The 19,408-nt window shown below is 38.1% G+C and overlaps 1 protein-coding gene across 2 annotated transcripts in view; it reads left to right on the plus strand.

Annotated features, from left to right (window-relative positions):
• The window catches only part of PRKG1 (protein kinase cGMP-dependent 1), a 1,061,913-nt gene that overhangs the window by 422,398 nt on the left and 620,107 nt on the right, over positions 1-19,408 (plus strand). The gene's annotated exons all lie outside the window — the stretch shown is intronic.

Below are 19,408 nucleotides of genomic sequence, written 5' to 3' on the forward strand. Positions count from 1 at the left end.
TGGAGTATGTTCTTTAACACAAACTCAAGAGGTTTCGTGTGTGTGTGTGTGTGTGTGTGTGTGTGTGTGTGTGTGGTTGTATTTGAGAAACAGCCTGGAGGTGAAAAGGCTTTGTGCATGAGCAAGGAATAATATCTATGAACAGTGGTTCCTTCTAAATGTTGTATAAGAACTATAACGTGTGAATAATGATTGTTTGTTGTTCAGGACCTTTTTATCCTATTTCCTATACTATCCAGGGGCATTGTACTTGTGACTGTGATCCTTAAAACCATTTATAATTTAAATTATAAATTATACCTCAGGCTTATCACTTTATAAATCTGATTAGATTCCATTGTGAGTACAACTTGTACCAAATTACTAGTCAATGCTATCATACTCTTTACATGTGATATTTTAAAATGTCCTTAAATGGCTTTTTAGATCCAATCGTTTCTCAGGATTCAAAATTTTGTCCATTTCTTCTTAACTATCATTTTGCAGGTGATGACCATTTTCAGTAAATTTTGAAATGAAGGCATCCACTTGAGTTCAATAGTCTAAGGAGACGGCCATTCTTACTCAATAGCTTATCACTCACGTGCCTCTTTTTTTCTCACTTACCTGGGCTTGTGATTTCCTTTCCCCAACATCATCCACTTTCTTTTATGATTGAAAATGTTGAATCCTTTCTGTTTTCTTTCTCCCTAGGTTAGCCTGAAATTTTAATGCACTTTTAATCTCACAGTCGTAACTAAATCCTAGGTGGCATCGAAGAGCTCTTCAATATAAATGAGTCATTTCTTGTTCAAGATGGCACTTTTTTAAAACTATGTCAGACCATGAATAAATTCCAGTGACTTCTTCTACTAACGAATGTGATCCTAACACCTGTGGGTTTTCTGTAACTTAGGATATAAAAAATAGCTTTATTTTTTTATTGAGGTATAATTAACATTTAACATTATATTAGTCGCATTGTACAGCATAATGATTTGTTATATGCAGAATGGTCACCACAGTGTCTAGTTAACATCTGTCACCATCCTTTATTATAATTTTTTCTTGTGATAAGAACTTTTAAGATCTACTCTCTTAGCAACTTCCAAATATGCAATGCAGCATTATTAACTATACTTGCCATGCTGTACATTATTATATACCCAGGACTTATTTATTTTATAACTGGAAATTTATACCTTTTGACCCCCTTCACCAATTTCACCCCTCCTCACCTCTGGTAAACACCAACCTGTTCTACCTATGACCTTGAGCACATTTCTTTCTTTTGTTATTTATTTCACATATAAGTGAGATTGTATAGTGTCTGTCTTTTTCTTTCTGACCAGGGTACTCAAGGTCCATCCGTGTTGTAAAAAAAAAATGGCAGGATTTCTTTCCTTTTTTATGGCTGAATAGTATTTATAGAAACATGAAAAGAAAGCATATATGGTATGGTGCAGACCTGTATTCACAATCTATTGTTCTATAAAACAACATTGTCGATTTTCCCCCAAGGAATTTGGATGCAAAAGTATATAAAATCAACATGATACTGGAAACAAAATTCTAACAAATTTCTGGAGGTTATTCACAGCTTAAATAGGCTAAAGTTTTCTTTATTAACTGTGATATGAAAATGGCCACTTGTGTCTATCCAATCACAAGCATGCCAGATGCCAGGGGGAGGAAAAGAGTCATTTGTTTTATTAGATTTCCACAACACCAAACAATTACTGTCTCCAATGCTGTTGGAATTTCACATTCTGTTTACATATTTTGGGATTCCACAAACAAAGCAGAGTTCTACCATCTATTTTCAAGCCCCACAAGGATAGGAATTTCTAATGTGCCCCTTGAAAACCCCTTTCCACACAATTCCCATGCCCAGAAGCATGTCATTACCACCTTTCCCTGCTGTTTCACTTCTGGTTGTGATTTCACTTTCACTACCCTCACAGCTAAAGTCAGATCAATTTACACTCTGGACTTCCTGTCTTGCTTCTAGGCCCCAGGTTCTTTAAAATCACAATAGCAGGAAAGTTGAAGTTACTGGAAACCTAAAAATAAAAAGGAAAAGGCTTTTCGTTTACAATGAAAGAGGGATTCAGAGATACAAACCTTATGTGTGAGTTTGCAAGGATATCTATGTTCTCTTGCTTTACTTGGATTTCCCTCAACCAGTTCTCACAACTACTCAGAGATTTTTTTAAAATATATTTTTATTGATTTCAGAGAGGAAGGGACAGGGAGAGATAGGGACATCAATGATGAGAGAGAATAATTGATTGGCTGCCTCCTGCATGCCCCACACTGGGGATCGAACCCACAATGCGGGCATGTGCCCTGACTGGGAATCGAACCATGACCTCTGGTTCATAGGTTCATACTCAACCACTAAGCCATGTCGGCCAGGCACTCGGGGATTTTTTTGAGGTTTGAATCTTGTGGCTCTTTGCTCCAACTTCAGTTGTACATAAATTGGTTATTTTTGCCTGAAGATACTAAATTGAAGCCTGTTCCTCTCCCTTTGAGTTTCCAGCTCACAATGCCCCAAACCTTAGGCAGCATATTATTCTAACAGGCTCATTCCAATAGACTTCAATAAAAACCCAAGAATAAAAGGTCTCTCTTTTTGGATAACATTAGATACCAGTTTAAGATGATCACCGTAGAGTTATCTGCAAAGCATGGCTACAGTGGGTGGGTGTGAATCGACTTGAGCAGTTATTTCTCCTTAGATTATTTATAGCACATATTTAAAAACTCCTCAGCATTAAAATACTTTAGTAGTGACATGAAAGATCCTAAACATTCTGCAAGAATCTAATTGATGACTTTAATAACACTTGGTAAAAATATTTTTCTGCCTCAGCTTGAATACTCTAAGTTTCCATATTTAGACTTTCCTAAAATATTTGTATAGGGGGACATTGACTAATTAAACTATTTTCACTGTGTCATAGACATTTTGAGAACAAAGTTAAAAGGTTTGGATTTTTCTGTTTATTTTTGTTTTTAAAATAAATTTGACTCTGTGCAGTGGAGATGACTTGTGCATTCCCCTGTAGCTCTGTTTCAAACATCACATTATTCAACCTGACTCAGAAAAGTCTGCCAACCTTCCAAAACCTAAAAAGATAAATGGGGGTTGGGGGCGGGGAGAGGGAGGAAGATTTGACTAAAATTTCTTACTCCAATACCTCTAGGTGCTGTAAATGTAATGCTATACCCATAAGGTCAATATTCGGCGCTTTTTATTGGTAAAGGAACAAAAGAAATGAATGCCAATTTTATTGTTATTAAAAGGAATAGACGAAGCTTTTCTATAGTGGCTCTAAGGTGTAAGGTCCGTAAGATAACTGAATCAATAAATAAGGATTTAGCCACCTTTTAGATAACATCATTGTGGAGTTCCATAAAGCATCATATTTATCATAAAGATATTTTCACATGTGAAAATGAAACAACATTGTCTGCAATACACAAAACTGTCCTATGGACAGTTATTACCTCGGGTTTTAATGAGCAGGAGCAACAATGTACTGTCACACTCCCAGTGCCACAGCACAAAAGCAGAGGAGGGAACTGTGGTAATGAAAAGTCTCTGTTCTGCTTTAAGGAGGCAAATTAAAAAGATGCATGCTTTGCTTTCTCCCAGGCTACAGCATGCTTTCTTCCAGGAATCTTGAAAGGAGAGAAGTCACAAAATAGGCTGATGAGGACTAGAAACATGACCCTGAACACAGAAGGGAAAAATCCAGTAATTTCCCAGGAACTGTCATCATCTTGAACAATGAAGTAAACAGTGGGTTAGGGCAGCATCCTGGGGAAGCAGGTCCAATTGTTCAGTGAGTTAATTAGACAACATTCTTCTTAGTACACTTTTTATCACAAGTGTCTATTAAAAAAATACTGTGAAATTAGTAACATAAATCCAATTATGTAACCCCTGAGAAATACATTTCTTTAATAAAGGAATCAATTCACTAGGTATCCATGTTGCCACATAACGGATTAACATAAACAAATGGATATACAGAAGCTATTCTTTCATTCTTTTAATGTCTAAGTGGATTAAGTTACAAATTTCTTTGATGGGTGTTTTTGTTTTTTTTCCTCCTCTTGATGGGAACTGTTGTAGACAGCATTTACTTATGACTTATATTTAACTACCAAAGAAGATTTGAGTCCAGTATTGACTAGGCCTGGTAGACCGGCATATGTTAGTAATGCTTCTTAGGGGAAAACAAAACAAAAACCTCTCACAGTCAAGGGAAGGCAATAGTACTTAATTCCTTAAAATTAGATAAATTATTTTCTCTCCTCCTCCCTTTAATTACTCAATCATTGAGGCCTTGAGTGTTCCTATATCTAGAGAATAGTCAGGCTTTAACTGGTAGGGAAGTGTTATCTTTTAAAAGATCAGGGGTAATTGAATAGAAAATATGAACAATAGGCAAGGAAGGCTGATTTTTTAGCAGTCTTTTTAATCCTGTAGAATTAATAATATTTCCACAAAGACCTGCATATAGGACACTCCCACACAAGGTAAAGCTAATGTCAGTTTTTGGTATACTGTGTGGCCACTCATTCATTTAATAAATTGCCAAGAGGTAATTTTCATATTTACTGAGCTGGTTGAAAGAACCAAAAACAGAGCAGTTGCATTGATCTTTTCAGAGTGAAATACAGCTTTAGTGGAAGAGTACCAGCATTGTGTAGATTATTAGCATCTTCTTTTGAAGATTATTGAGAAGTAAAATTAGGATAACAGGTTGAGGTGGGGAAGGAAAAAATTTTAAAAAATCATGGTTTGCAGGGCCAGGTTGTTAACAAGAATAACAACTAGATTTATTGAATTTGATGGCTAAGATATGGGCTGGAAAATAAAACGGAAGAAATTTCATTTGACTTTTGTTCTTTTTCATGCTCATGAGTGTAGTTTGGATTAGAAGAAAACACATGTAGATAGACATTTGTGAGAGCACAGCTGGATTGATGATGTCTGAGTAAGCGGAATGTTTTTCACTGGTGGGTTATATCCATTTTACTGTGAAAAGGGTCCTTATAGTCAGTCTAGGTGGACATCGATTTAATTCATAGTGAGTGCCCAGGAAGTCCTAGATGGGTTGCATGTATCTTAGCATCTGATAATTACAAGAATAAAAGTCGTCATGAATGGTAGTCACCGAGAAAACATGGGGAGTTCCTTGTAATTGAGACTTGTAGATATGAGGCTGGGGGTGTTGTAGAATATAGGTAAGAAAGTGAGCCAGCTAATTTCCACACAGATCTTGAAGAATTTCATTTTCACTGTGAATGTGATAGTAGATCATAGAAAGCCAGTAACAACTTTTCAGAAAGGCAGGGTGAAAACTATATACTGTAAAGGGTCAAAAATTGATATGAGCTCATGTAGCTGAACAGTGTTGTCTATAGCTAAGTGTTTTTTACTATGGGTACATGTTTTCTCTGTAGGACAGTCTGCCTTACTAATAATAATTCACTCTTTGTACCCTCACTAGAGGCCCGGTGCATGAAAATTCATGCACTGGAGGGGGTTTCCCTCAGCCCGGCCTGCCACTACCAGCAGTGCAAGCCTCAACCGGCCCTGGTTACCTGTGCCTCAGGTCAGCCCTGGGTTGCTGGGCAGCCGCCATCTTTGAGGGTCTGGCAGTCAATTAGCATATTGTCTCCTTATTGGCTGTGGGCGCTGCCATCTTTGTGGCATATTAGCATATTCCCTCTTTAATAGATAGGATAATTATTCCCACATCTAATGGAACAACTTTATTGACTTGAAAGCACTGTTGTCTGTAGTTTTCTGAGTGGAATCAAACAGTGTTATTCAAACTATATTTATTTTGTTTTATTTCCAAAAATCAAATTGTATGGAGTGCTTCTGTGTATGAAATTTATAAATTTCTGGTTATAGAGTGGGGGGGGCAGTCTTCTGGAGCCCCATTCAATGGCCCTATGTTTCCTTACTCTTATTCCTTCTCACTCCTACCCTTGGATTAAGTACTTCTATGGCATTTTGTTATTTTAGGTCAGGTGATACTGTTTGAAAACCTCTGCTGTAATTCTATATAAGGTTACTTTGAGTATCTAGGTACTGGTAATTCTTTATAAACTACCTTTATATACTTACACTTGGCTGTGTGTAGTATCACTATCTTCACATTGGTCCCGCACCACAGGGATGAATAGCAATAATAACACCATTGCACAGGTGAGGCAACTGTGCTTTAGAGGGCTTCTGGAACTTCTTAAGGTCACAAATCTGTATTGCTAAACTATACCTTTCTCCTTGATAGCCCCCAGTAAGACAATGAGCTGCATCATCACAACCTTTGTTTCAACCTTTATTTGTTGAATAACCTTTCACCACATTACTGACAAAGTTGGTTCAGACAGATGTGTACTTAGAAAGAACTGGTACAAGAAACACTAACATCAAAAAACAAACTACAGGTAAGAATACAGGGGACTGTGAGTAGATCAAAAAGGCTGTGCATTCCAATGCAGTTCTTCTGCTTGGAGGCATCACTTCGGATTGTGTTGGCTAAAGTCCTGTTGTCATCACATCCCTTTCGGGTGGCACTCTCAGGACTTCCCTGAGAAAGGTTTGTGTGTGTTTGTGGGCTGTGTACCCAACTACAAGTAGGTGCCTAGTGTATCGAGCTATTGGAAAAATTAAGAATAGATAGCTACTGGGCCTGGCTTTAAAATGTCAGTTATTTTCTATAGTAATATTTCAGACCAATGACACCAATAGTTTTTAACTGACGGTGCAGCCTGGAAATTCCAGACTTCTGGTGTCCAATTTGTTGTCTTCTTTGATTGCCTTAGCAAAGAACGTTAATCTCTTCTGTGCTTACCACATTCTTTCTGGATAAAGACGTTGGTCATGGCCACAACTCTCATAAGAAGGAATAAAATGCTATTCCCTCCCGCCCCCCAAAAATTCAAGTTCCTTATACTCTGGTCAAAGCCTTGGCCCTTTATCTATAGTTTGAAGTTAGCAATTTCTGATTTCCCCAAAGTTACAGTTATCCCACGTTGTTGAAATTTTCATATTCATTGCCTTTCACTGTCATTTAATACTTATAGGTGGACATATGACAATTTATATGGAATCTGTCACTGATATTCAGCCAATAAAAGTTATCCATTAAGCTTGATTATAACCTGGAGTGAGTTACTAAAAATATAGGAAATGAGGTCCTTACTGCTGTGGACTGGCCCAAATTATGTGCAGCACAAAATGTAATAATGAAGTTTTAAGACTATCAGGATATTCAAAATAGAGTTTCTGAAATGCTAAACATCTGAAACTTAAATTTGAGTTGGAAGAGGCCTTAGACATCAAGAATGAAGTGCCTTTGTCTGTAACTAGTTTTAGGACTAATAAAAATGGAAATGAACTCTAGATGTTTTGGGCTTTTTAAACTTAGATCAAAATATATTTTCCGAGTCTCAGATTTAAAAAGAGAGAAGAAAGAGAAAGAGCTAAATGAAAGATATAATCTTTTATTTACTCATTCTCTAAATCTCTGACTTGTGCTCAGTGGTTTTCAATCAGAATAACTTAGGCCATAAGCAATAGCAGATAATTATAAAAGCAGCAGGAATATTTTTCTGCATTGACTTTTTTTCATAATATTCATGAATTAATTTAATATGCCTCTTTATTTTTTTCATGTTTTTGATCATAAGAACAATGTTTAGAAAATATATACACACAAAGATTTTTAAATCATTTATACCCCACTACCCAGAGAGAATGCTTTGAACATTTTGCACTTTCTTCTTTCTCTCCCTGAATGTCACACTGCTTCTCTTTCTAATGCATATGCTCGCATCTGAACATTAATCATTTGTTTACATGCATCTGCTGTTCTTAAGGTTTTATTTTGGGTCAAGGTGGATTTTCATTTCCTCTTTGAGCTTTGCACGTGGAGGGTGACATAACTGTGACTTGTCTTCCAATATTTTTCTGTTCGGTTTTTGCTATTTAAAAAATGGCCTCGCCCTAACCGGTTTGGCTCAGTTGATAGAGCGTCAGCCTGTAGACTCAAGGATCCCAGGTTCGATTCCAGTCAAGGGCATGTACCTTGGTTGAGGGCACATTCCCAGTAGGGAGTGTGCAGGAGGCAGCTGATCGATGTTTCTCTCTCATCGGTGTTTCTGACTCTCTATCCCTCTCCCTTCCTCTCTGTAAAAAGTCAATAAAATATATTTTTAAAAAATAATAAAAAATGGTCTCTTTTCTATTCTTGATGTGCTTATTCTCCTTGGTCCATGCAACTTAATACCTTAAATTAGACTATTAATACTTGGTACTCATGTTTCATGAATACTTTGAATTAGAAGCTGTTGTGCATGCCCTTTGTTAATAGGGCTGATTAACCTGGAATAGCAAGTGGTGGTGAGAGTATTGGTGTCTTTCTACAGATATGTCCAACAGCAATGATTACCTGGTGGTTGCTGTGGCATAGATTCAGAGCATTTGAATTTTAGGTTTTTCCCAAAATTTGCGGACATTCTGGCATTCTGTGTTAGGACTTGTAGTTTTATTTAGTTGAGTCTCTGGGTAGTTTGACATTTGTGGAATAAGTCTGTTTATTGACTTGAATTGCTCAGCAGAATCATTTTAACAATTAAATGTTGGTAAGCTTAATTCATATACCGCCATGGCATTAACATCTCAGAGCATTAGTGAAGTGGGCACTTTATTTCTTTTCCAGATGAGTTATTGAGGCATATGAATGTTTGGCATTTGTGCAAGCTAAGTTCCACTTTTCCTATAAACTGATTCTCAATTGTTAATATTTGGGAAATGTGTTAGTCCATGTGCTAAACTATGCAGGAAAATTTTCAAATTTTAGGATGAAGTTTATAAACTGATAGCCCCAGTGCAGATAAGCTGCCTTCTGATATATTCTTTTCTTTCCAAAAAGTGTTCTTCTTAAGCAAGTCATTCCATAACCATTTAGAGTGATCCTATGCCTTCCTTCATCAGTAGGAAGTTTCTATCCACTTTGGCTCTTCAAAATATAACTTATTTATATTAGGCTTATAATCTAGGCTTGTAATTAAAAGTTTATCCTTAGTATATTCTGCATAGTGCTTTTGTACTTCTTCGAAACTCAGCTTTTGAAGTAGAATTGTTATCAGTGGAAGTGGAGTTCTTGGGGTGCGATGAGAAAAAGGATTTCCTGAGGCCCCCATGGGAGGATGGGGTTTCATGGAAAACTTCATTGATGATATATAATTAAGGAGGTTCCCTTCCAAGGTCCCGTCTCCAACTGTCCTGCTATAGAAAAGCCCAATCTTATCTTCACCAGGGCCAGAACTAGGCCACTGTCCAGAATTTCTGTTCCATATTAAAGTACAGTCCAATCCAGTATCTGGCTAGCTTTGCATGTGTTCCCAGCTTCAGTCCATTGTGTGTGGAGTCCGCATGGCAATAGGCCATGAGGCCTCTTAAGGCCACATGGCTATGGAGAGAGGACAGGTGAGCACATGGGTGAGTGCAGGTCACAGAGCAAGAGAGAGCAAGTGGGAACAAGAGAAGAGAGGAAACTCTGGGGATTTTAACCAGGAGCTTCTTCAAGCAAACCAATGAAACTTCCAAGATTTCAGTCACTTCTGATGGAGTCCACCCCCTAGCCAATCCATTGTTCGAAGGCTAGATTGACAGACCAGCACCTCCCCTGCACCACAGACATTACTGTGCATGTGCTTATCTCCCCCTACTTCCCTGACAAGTCAGTACCTGAGGGGGGAAGTAGGGAATGTTAATCCCCTTGGAGGGACAATGCTGAGATTCCCGGGGGTACACAGCTGTGGCTTCTTGGTGAAGCTCCCCAAATGACCATGCTCACAATGTCTGATCCCCTTTGCTTTTTTTCTTTATTAATATTAACTAGCTAATTACAATGCTAATGATGGTGTTACAGCTAAGATCACCTCCTGAAGACCTAAGAGAAATGTTGAAGGCCAGTGGTTAAAAGTCTTTTGGATTTGGCCATAGTGAGTCGCTGTAAACTTTAACTTTGGCCAGGTGGTATTTAGAAGCCCATAGAATACTCCCCCAACGTCCCCCCGCCCCCCCCCCCCCCCACACACACAGAGGATTTAGAGCATAGAGAATACTGACAGGAAGGTATTGACGGAGGTTATTGGTAATATAAAAAGATTCCTAAATAGTACTTTAGGCCTTACAGTTTTCTAAGTAAATGGCTATTATGGCATGCATTTTAGTGTCCAATGGATAGTCAGAAAGGACAAAGAAAGGGTAAACTTCAGAAGTTTTATTAATAAAATTGCTTTTATGTATATATTTCTTAAGAAAATGCATATTTTTAACTTAAAAAAAAAGTTGTGTTTTTTTTTTCACATGAAGGCCAAATCCTGGGTGTATCCTAATGTTGAAAAGAGATATAAAAAGCGAGGAACATATTCTGACCATTCTCTCTCCAGTGCTTGGAGAAAAGAGGGGAAAATCCACCTAGTGTCAAAGCATGTGAATATATTTACAAATAAAGAAAACCAGTCAAGATAAGAAGCACACATGTAATACCTAATGTTTATGGCGTTTAGTAGAGCTCATACTGGGTGGAATTAATCTTCTTGTTGAAAAAAAAAAATGATGTAAAGGGATAGCATAGAGAAAAGAATGAAGGAAACTTGAATATTTGTACAGCCTAATGCGGTTTTACTATTCAAACTTTTTGGTTCACTAGAATATATTATTTTAAGTGTACATTGATGATAAAATTCCTTATTAATTATGAGTTTTTTGACATTTTAAATCCTAGCTAACATTATTGACATAATTCCATCAGTGCCTGTTTTTATTCCTTTTAAGGGAAATCATAGTAATTTTGGAACTTAATAACAACAGAAAGACTTTTCTTTCTGTTAGTGCTAACATTTTCTGCTTAGTGTTTTGAAAGAAACCTTGAAATGTTTTTCAAATATCTTAGCAAATTATGAATATAATATTATGCTCATTTGAATCACAGAAGTTTGCAGTATTTAAGGGCCTTTTTTTTTTAAGAGAAAAAGAAAAAAGGTTATATATCATGGAGAAGAAAAGAAATAAACATTTTGAGTTCATCTGCAATAATATTTCCACATAACTTGGAGGAGATATTAGCTTTTTTTCTATTATGACTATACTTTAAAAATACTATTTTAGCTTAGCTAGCATAGCTCAGTAGCTCAACCTATGAACCAGGAGGTCACAGTTCATTTCATGGTCAGGGCACGTGCCTGAGTTGCAGGCTCAATCCCCAGTGCGGGGTGTGCAGGAGGCAGCTGATCAGTGATATGCTCTCATCATTGATGTTTCTTTCTCTCTCTCTCTCTCTCTCTCTCTCTCTCTCTCTCTCTCTCTCTCTCTCTCTCCTCCCTTCCTCTCTGAAATCAATAAAAATAAATATTTTTTAAAAATACTATTTTAAGGAGTTCTTGGAAATATCTTGGAAAATTCAGATGCAGGCATTATATGTATACACTGACACAAGGAATTGAAATGATTTCCCACCTTCCCTTTCAACCTCCCCACCCCTGGTTCTTCCAGAATAAACTTAACTCTTCTTCCCAAACCGGGACACAGTGGCAAGAGGCATGGACTTTAGACCCAAGTTTGACAGCTCTATTTCTTGGGTATCTACCCTAAGCAAGATATTTAATTCATGTGAATCTAAATTCTAACGTGAGACACTATGGAATTAAATAAACAATATGCAGTATTCAATAGACACTCAGCAAATATTTGCACTATGCCTTTTGACAGAGCACTAGGTAGATAAAAGGGACAGGAGGCCTTCCATTTAAAAATAACTTTCTATCTAATGACTGCCTATTAAATCCATGCCTGCTTTTATAGGCCCCACTCAGTATCCTTCGCCTTTTCTCTAACCCCTTCCTCGTTTGTATCTCATTCTGAATTGTGGTAATGTCCCCTTCCCTAAATCGCCAGGTCTTTATACGTCTATAGACTATGCCTTAATTCACTTTTTCCACATTTCCACTTTACATTTTCTTGGGAAGCTTGTGTTGAACTGCCTGAGGGTTGGAGAAGGTTCTCATGGAATGAAAAACTCAATTTGTGATAGCCTTCAAGGACACTTCTTAGAAGCTGACATACTGTCACAGACACAGACATTCCTGCATCTACACCATGAAGATTTCTTTAAAAAACTTTTTTTTTTAATTACAGTTGACATTCGATGTTATTTGTATTAGTTTCAGGTATATAGCATAGTGGTTAAACAATCATATACTTTCCCAAGTGTTTCCCCTCGATATTTCCAGTACTCACCTGGTACCATACATAGTTATTGCAGTATTATTAACTATATTCCCTATGCTGTACTTTACAGCCCCATGGCTCTTTTGTTATTATCAATTCGTACTTCTTAATTCCTTCACCTCTTCCACCCAGCCCCTCAACCCTCCCTCCTCTCTGGCAACCACCACTCTGCTCTCTGTGCCTATGAATCTGTTTCGGTTTTGTTCGTTCATTTTGTCCTTTAGATTCAACCATGAAGATTTCTTTTTGTTTGTTTGCTTTCCAGTTATTTTTTAGAGAGAATGGAAGGGAAGGGGGGAGACAGAGAGAGAGAAACATTGATGTTAGAGATACATCAAGAGACACATTGGTTGGTTGCCTCCTGCACAGGGATCTAGCCTGCAACCAAGATATGTGCCATTAACCAGAATCAAACCTGTGAGCCTTCAGTCCACAGGCTAATTCTCTAACCACTGAGAAAAACTGGCTATGGCTGAAGATTTCTAAATGATGATGCATTTAGACTATTCATTACTACTTCTTAAGGCTTTATAATACTCTTGGCAGAGTCTTAAACAATCTAAAGGAAATATCTGTAGATACCATGATGATGTTTTCATTTATACACAAGTTTTAGCAGTACTTTTAAAGGGTCCCTTCCCTCATCTTGTTATTTAGTCAATTTGGAAAACTTACAATCTAAGCACATTTATCAGCAAAACTTTTTGACCCATGGAAATGAAGGAGAGTGACTGTAAAATACATTCCTAAGCTGTACTTCCATTTTACTCTACTTGTGACACTGCAAATATTGTCGATGCATGAAATAAGGTCAGAGTAATTCTGATGGATGGGCTGACTGAATTTGCTAATGATAGAAAAGCCTTTATTTGAAATAGGCCATGGCATGAAACGGAATTCAACCTGGACTTATCTTGTGATGCTCTTTTATAGGGAATAACGTATTGACAAGCCGGTACCCTTTCATCAGAGCTCTATTTGCATACACATCATTGTCTTTACATAAAGGCCATCTATTTCTCAAACAGAAGTCACATGTTCATTTTATTCGATAATGTTTCAGGTATATTCTCTTTCATTTGAATTTTGGAACACCTACTAGCTATAAACCCCCACACGAGACTCACTGCTTAATACAGTGTTCCTCTACGAATAAACCCTGGAAAGTTGGGAGCATGCACTATAAATTTGTGTTCCTTTATGCCCCCTTAATCTCCTAAACAAAAGAATGTTTTCAACTCTGGATTGAGATACCTGTATTTTATTTTATTTTTTTACTTGGTAGAGAAAGTCGTAGTCAGCTTTGTGATATTAGGGGCAATTGAGCTTAATGCTGTTCCATATTATTAAGAAATAGATCCAATGTTTTCTTAGACAAATAGAAAATCCAATATGTATCTTTCAATCAAGGTTTATAGTGAAATCGACACCCTTAATATTGAGGCCTTTTTAGCCATATTACTAGCCACTTTAATAGATGTTAGCTTTACTTTTAATAAAGAGGAAACAGATAGTATCCTGGTTATTCTCTGTATTCTTGGTTGACCATAGCTGCATTCATAAACATCTGGAACTCTTCCATTGGGGTTCCACTTATTGGAAATAAACTGCTTGGAATTATGCACAGGATTAGTGGACAGCGAGGTTCCTGCCCTGAGGATTTTCTTGTTTTGAATAACAGATCTCCCCGTGAAGATGGTTAGACAGAACTCGTTTGCACTAAGCGCCTGGGTACCAGATCTTGGCAGTAATTAGATTGCTTCACAGCTTAGTTTCGCAAGCCGTACTCAGTGTATGGGTTCTTAAATAAACAATAAGAAAATAATCTTATGAAGAATGACAGCCCACATACAAATTCCCTAGTATAATAAAAACTGATTAAAGTTGTTGTTCAAGGCAGGCAAGATTCCTAAGCACACACCTACCAGGCTCAACTACAATTTTGTGTTGTCACTAAGTAAATATTAGGGCATGTTAACTGACATTGTTTGCTTTTGTTGTTATTATTACTGTACATTATATGAGTTGGAAAAAGGCTTTGGAAACAAAGAGGGTGTAGGGATACTTTTTCTACCTTCCCAGGCTGATTTGAATTATGTTCACACTTTCTTATGCCTTAAGGAGAAGAGGGCACAATATTTAGTGTCATGTTACATCTCAAATGTGCTAGTATTGCGTAGCAGCCTGCTAACAGTGACAACTTGTGTTGGTAGCAGCTATTCACACCTGTTAATAAGGCACTACAAGAGGGCCTCTCCCCAGCCAGACTTCCCTATAAACAATTATTCTCATGAGATCCAGAGGTCTCTTTCCACCTCTTCATTTTTCGTACATGTCAGCTACCCTCATTATCAGCCTATCCCTCTGATTCCTTGACTCCCTCTCCAAAGTGCCTCCCTTGGTTTTTAATTCTCAAGTACAATTAAAAATACACTATGTTTTGTCAGAGGTTTGATTGCATTCTCTCTCTCTCTCTCTCTCTCTCTCTCTCTCTCTCTCAGCAATGACTACCTATAGATAGACCTCTGTATTTTTTTAGTAACCTCAAAATTGAAATATCTTTTTGCAGAACAGTGATCCATCTCTATTGTTTGAACCTTAAAAAAAACAACTTGTTAAGCTTTACGTTTACATTTTCAAGTCAATGCTGATTAAGGAACTTAATATATTTTGACATCATCAACAATTTAAGACACGTTGGCTTCAGACAATTTCATGCTTCTAAATCTATACCAAAATGTTTTCACTTTCTAACTCCTTGAATTCAATTAATCAGTGCTCACTATCTTGTCACTCTGTAATTCTTAAACTCTATAATGAGACGGTTATTTTTCCCTGCAAAATATTGTTCTTCAAGGGTGATCTGTCATTATATTCCAATTAATGCTCAGATCGCCACAAGGCTTTTAACTCTTCCCACTTTGTTAAAGAGCATAACTATATCCTGAGAGGAAGGTGATGAGCATTTGCTAGATGCAAGGAGTACATGCATTGATAACTTAGTTTGGTGAGTTGAAAAGAAAAAAGTAAAATATAAAGTTAACAGTACACAAACTTGCCCTGACTGGTTTGGTTCAGTAGATAGAGCGTCGGCCTGCGGACTGAAGGATCCCAGGTTCGATTCCGGTCAAGGGCATGTACCTTGGTTGAGGGCACATCCCCAGTAGGGAGTGTGCAGGAGGCAGCTGATCGATGTTTCTCTCTCATCGACGTTTCTAACTCTCTATCCCTCTCCCTTCCTCTCTGTAAAAAAATCAATAAAATATATTTTTTTAAAAAGTGCACAAACTTTATAAATATGCCAAATGAGTAATACCTGTTGAAGTCATTTTAAAAAAACTTAGGATATTTAAAATTTGAACTAGAATTTCAAAGTTCTAAAACCCTATACACTGTAATTTTTAAAATCAGAAGACATTTACAAATTATGATTTTAAAAATGACATCTTTCTGTTAAAGGAAATTATAATTTGTAGGGAGATTTGAAGTTTGGAAGTGAGTTTTGTGTGTGTGTGTGTGTGTGTGTGTGTGTGTGTGTGTGTGTGTGTGTTTGGGCAAGGAAGAGGGCTTTTTTGGTATTTTATAATTATTAATATATAAGCATCTTGAAATATAGATTTGTACTTTATAAGTATAAACTCCATTGTCAAATAAACATTAATATATTAGCATAAAGTAAGAATTAGTAGGCATCAGAGGCAGGATGTGGGAAATTAATAGGGAGTTGTAGTTGAGATCAGGGTGGCTCCCAACAATCCCTGATTCCTGATGTTCACCCCCGTTGTATAATTCTCTCCCCTTGAGTATATGCTGGACTTAGCAACTAGCTTCTCATAAATAGAACCAGACCTACCTGACAGTGGTTCAGGATGATCTTAAGGAATTTGACTCACCAATAGGGAGAAGCTAAGCCAGAAGCTACCTGGACAATAGAGCTCATAACGTAATGTTATCTGAGAGCCTATCACTGCCAAATAGAAGTAGTATAATTGGAAACAAATTAAAAGTCTCATGATGGCAGTTATCATGGATACCCTACAATAAAGAAAATTATTTGTCATTTATTTCCATTTCTAATATTTGGGGACTTCAGAGAGGTAATGAATCAGGAAAAGCTGAATGTCTCAACCATCCTATAAAATAAAAGCCTAGGTGGCATCATGTGCGACGTCATCACAAGATGGCCGGCAGGGGAGGGCAGTTGGGTGCCACCAGGCCTGCAGGGGAGGGCAGTTGGGTGCCACCAGGCCTGCAGGGGAGGGCAGTTGGGGGCAACCGGGCCTGTAGGGGAGGGCAGTTGTGGGCAACCAGGCCAGCAGGGGAGGGCAGTTGGGTGCCACCAGGCCAGCAGGGGAGGGCAGTTGGGTGCCACCAGGCCTGCAGGGGAGGGCAGTTGGGGGCAACCGGGCCTGTAGGGGAGGGCAGTTGGGTGAGACCAGGCCAACAGGGGAGGGCAGTTTGGGGTGACCAGGCCAGCAGGGGAGCAGTTAGGTGTCAATCAGGCCGGCAGTGGAGTGGTTAGAGGGTGATCAGGCTGGCAGGGGCAATCAGGCAGGCAGGCAGGCAGGCGAGCAGTTAGGAGCCAGAAGTCTCAGATTGTGAGAGGGATGTCCGACTGCCGGTTTAGGTCCAATTCCACATTAAACCAGCAGTCAGACATCCCCCAAGAGGTCACAGATTGGAGAGGGTGCAGGCCAGGCTGAGGGACACCCCCCCCACACACACACACACACACACCACCATGCATAAGTTTCGTGCACTGGGCCTCTAGTATTAATATAATTGCAAAAATTGACAAACAGCTTTCCTTTTAGTTCAGCTACCACTTATTGAGCACCTGTCATTTACCAGGTATTAATAGTACATTGCACTAGTATTAAAATAAAGCTTCATTGTAATCATGGAGTCACTGGGAAACTTCTCACAGTCTAATTTGAATCATTCACAACATTTAGAAAAAATGCCCATCAGCTTTAGTTGACCTCAGTGACCTACAGGCCCAGCCCAGCCTAAACATATGAAATATCGACAGCAGTATGCATGGTTTTCTACAAATTGATTCTTATAGTGGTGATCCTTCTTTCATAAATGGAGGTTGAGCTTTGTATATAGCATTTCAACATGACAATTCTTTAGATGTATATTGGTCACCGCAGATTTTTAAGTGGATTATAAGCTTTCATTCCTAATGATTGCCCTTTAAGAGATTTTAGCTACATGCTAAATCAGTATAACAGTAGAAAGACAGTTTAATAAAAAGTTCTTAGCTTTGGCAGTGTGAAAAATTCATTACACTTCAGGAACTAAATTTTCTTTCTGACAATAATTGAAGTGGAAGTGTTTTATTTGGTGGATGACAGCACTGTAAGCCAGCTATGCAGTAGACTTTGACAACTTTTTTTACTGCTAGATGTTTGTGCAGACTTTCACTTTGAGTTGAAATATAATCATGTCTTGATGTGTTTACTGAGGATTCTAATTTTTGAATTTTCTATCCAATACCAAGAGTGTGATTAGATGAAAGCCATGTGGCATTAAAAATTTAAACACATACACACATCTCATCTCGATAAACTAGAGAATAAAAATATTTGCCTGGGGTTCCCATACAAACAAGGCTCTCTGTAGCTTAGACCTCGACTAGCTCCCTGTGTTCACCTTTTCTGTGGTTGTCCAAGAGCTTCAGGCTGCATTCTTCTATTGTAAAAACAGTAGTTATTTTCTGCTCTCTAACTATAAAAATACATTGTAACATTAATAGTCTGTCGAATGCCATGACTTTGAAATGCTCCCCCTGACTTCGATTTGACCCTTTCAATCCCTCTCTGTTTTCACAGTTTTAGTCATTTTTCACTATTCTTGCCCCTCACTCTAAAACTTTGTCTTCTGATTTCTACCCTCAGCCATGGGTCAATTTCCCTCTTAAAGCATAGAAATGTACAAAAGAACCCCTGGGAATTCAGAGGGCTCAGATTAAAGTTCCATTTTGTTTTGTCGTTCTTACTTCATTCTATAAAGATAAAATAATGATAACAAGGCAGCAGAATATTGATCAAGTTTCAAAGACAAAGAATAAACTTACTGCCTTTGACTGCCCTAGGTAATAGCATTCAGAGTAATAAAATCTCCTGGTATTAAAATTAATACTCCCTCAGTAACTCTATTTTTATACATATCATATATAATTTTTGACTCTGAAGAAAAATTAAAGTTGAGATAAAGAATATGTTCGCCTGGCTGGCATGGCTCAGTGGTTGAGTGTCCACCTATGAACCAGGAGGTCACAGTTTGATTCCCAGCCAAGGCACATGCCAGGGTTGAGGGCACGATTTCCAGTGGGGGGCGTGCAGGAAGCAGCTGATCAATGATTCTCTCTCAGCATTGATGTTTCTATCATTCTCTCCCTTCCCCTTTCTTTCTGAAATCAATAAAAATATCTGTATTTTTTCAAAAGAACATTCATTTGCCCTGACCAGTTTGGCTCATTGGATAGAGCATCAGGTATGAACTGAAAGGTCCCTTGGTTGCAGGCTCCATCCCCAGTAGGGGGTGTGCAGGAGGCAGCTGATTGATGTTTCTAATTCTCTATCTCTCTCCCTTCCTCTCTGTAAAAAGTCAATAAAATAAAAAAAATTAAAAAAGAACATTCTCTTTTTGCTTTCTGGCTCCTGATCTGGGTGTATTTTTCTACCATAAACCAGTTCTGTGGGCAAGATTTAAGAAGCAGCTCTTAAGGCCACAAAATTTAAAATTAGAATCTTGGCTCTAAGACCATGGCAGACAGTCATTTGTTATTTGTCTTACTCACTAAACTTTAAATTCTATTAGAAAACGTGTCATCATTTGCTCCATAATGGTTAAATGAACGGCCCATTGTTAGAAAACTATAAATTGTTTGCAGGTATCTATAATAATGAAAGGGTAATATGCTAATTAGACCAGACGTCCTTCCTGAGGAAGCCAGGGCAGGGGTAGGGGTGGGGGAAGCCAGCCCAGGTCCCTGGAGCCTGTGAATGGCCGGGGGGGAAGCCAGCCAGGGTCCAGAGTGCTGGAGGAGGAAAGCCCGGGTCTTGGGTGCTGGAGGGAAGCCCATGC

Source organism: Myotis myotis, unplaced genomic scaffold (assembly GCF_014108235.1).
Source record: "Myotis myotis isolate mMyoMyo1 unplaced genomic scaffold, mMyoMyo1.p scaffold_m19_p_15, whole genome shotgun sequence".
In the NCBI taxonomy this organism is placed as follows: Eukaryota; Metazoa; Chordata; class Mammalia; order Chiroptera; family Vespertilionidae; genus Myotis; species Myotis myotis.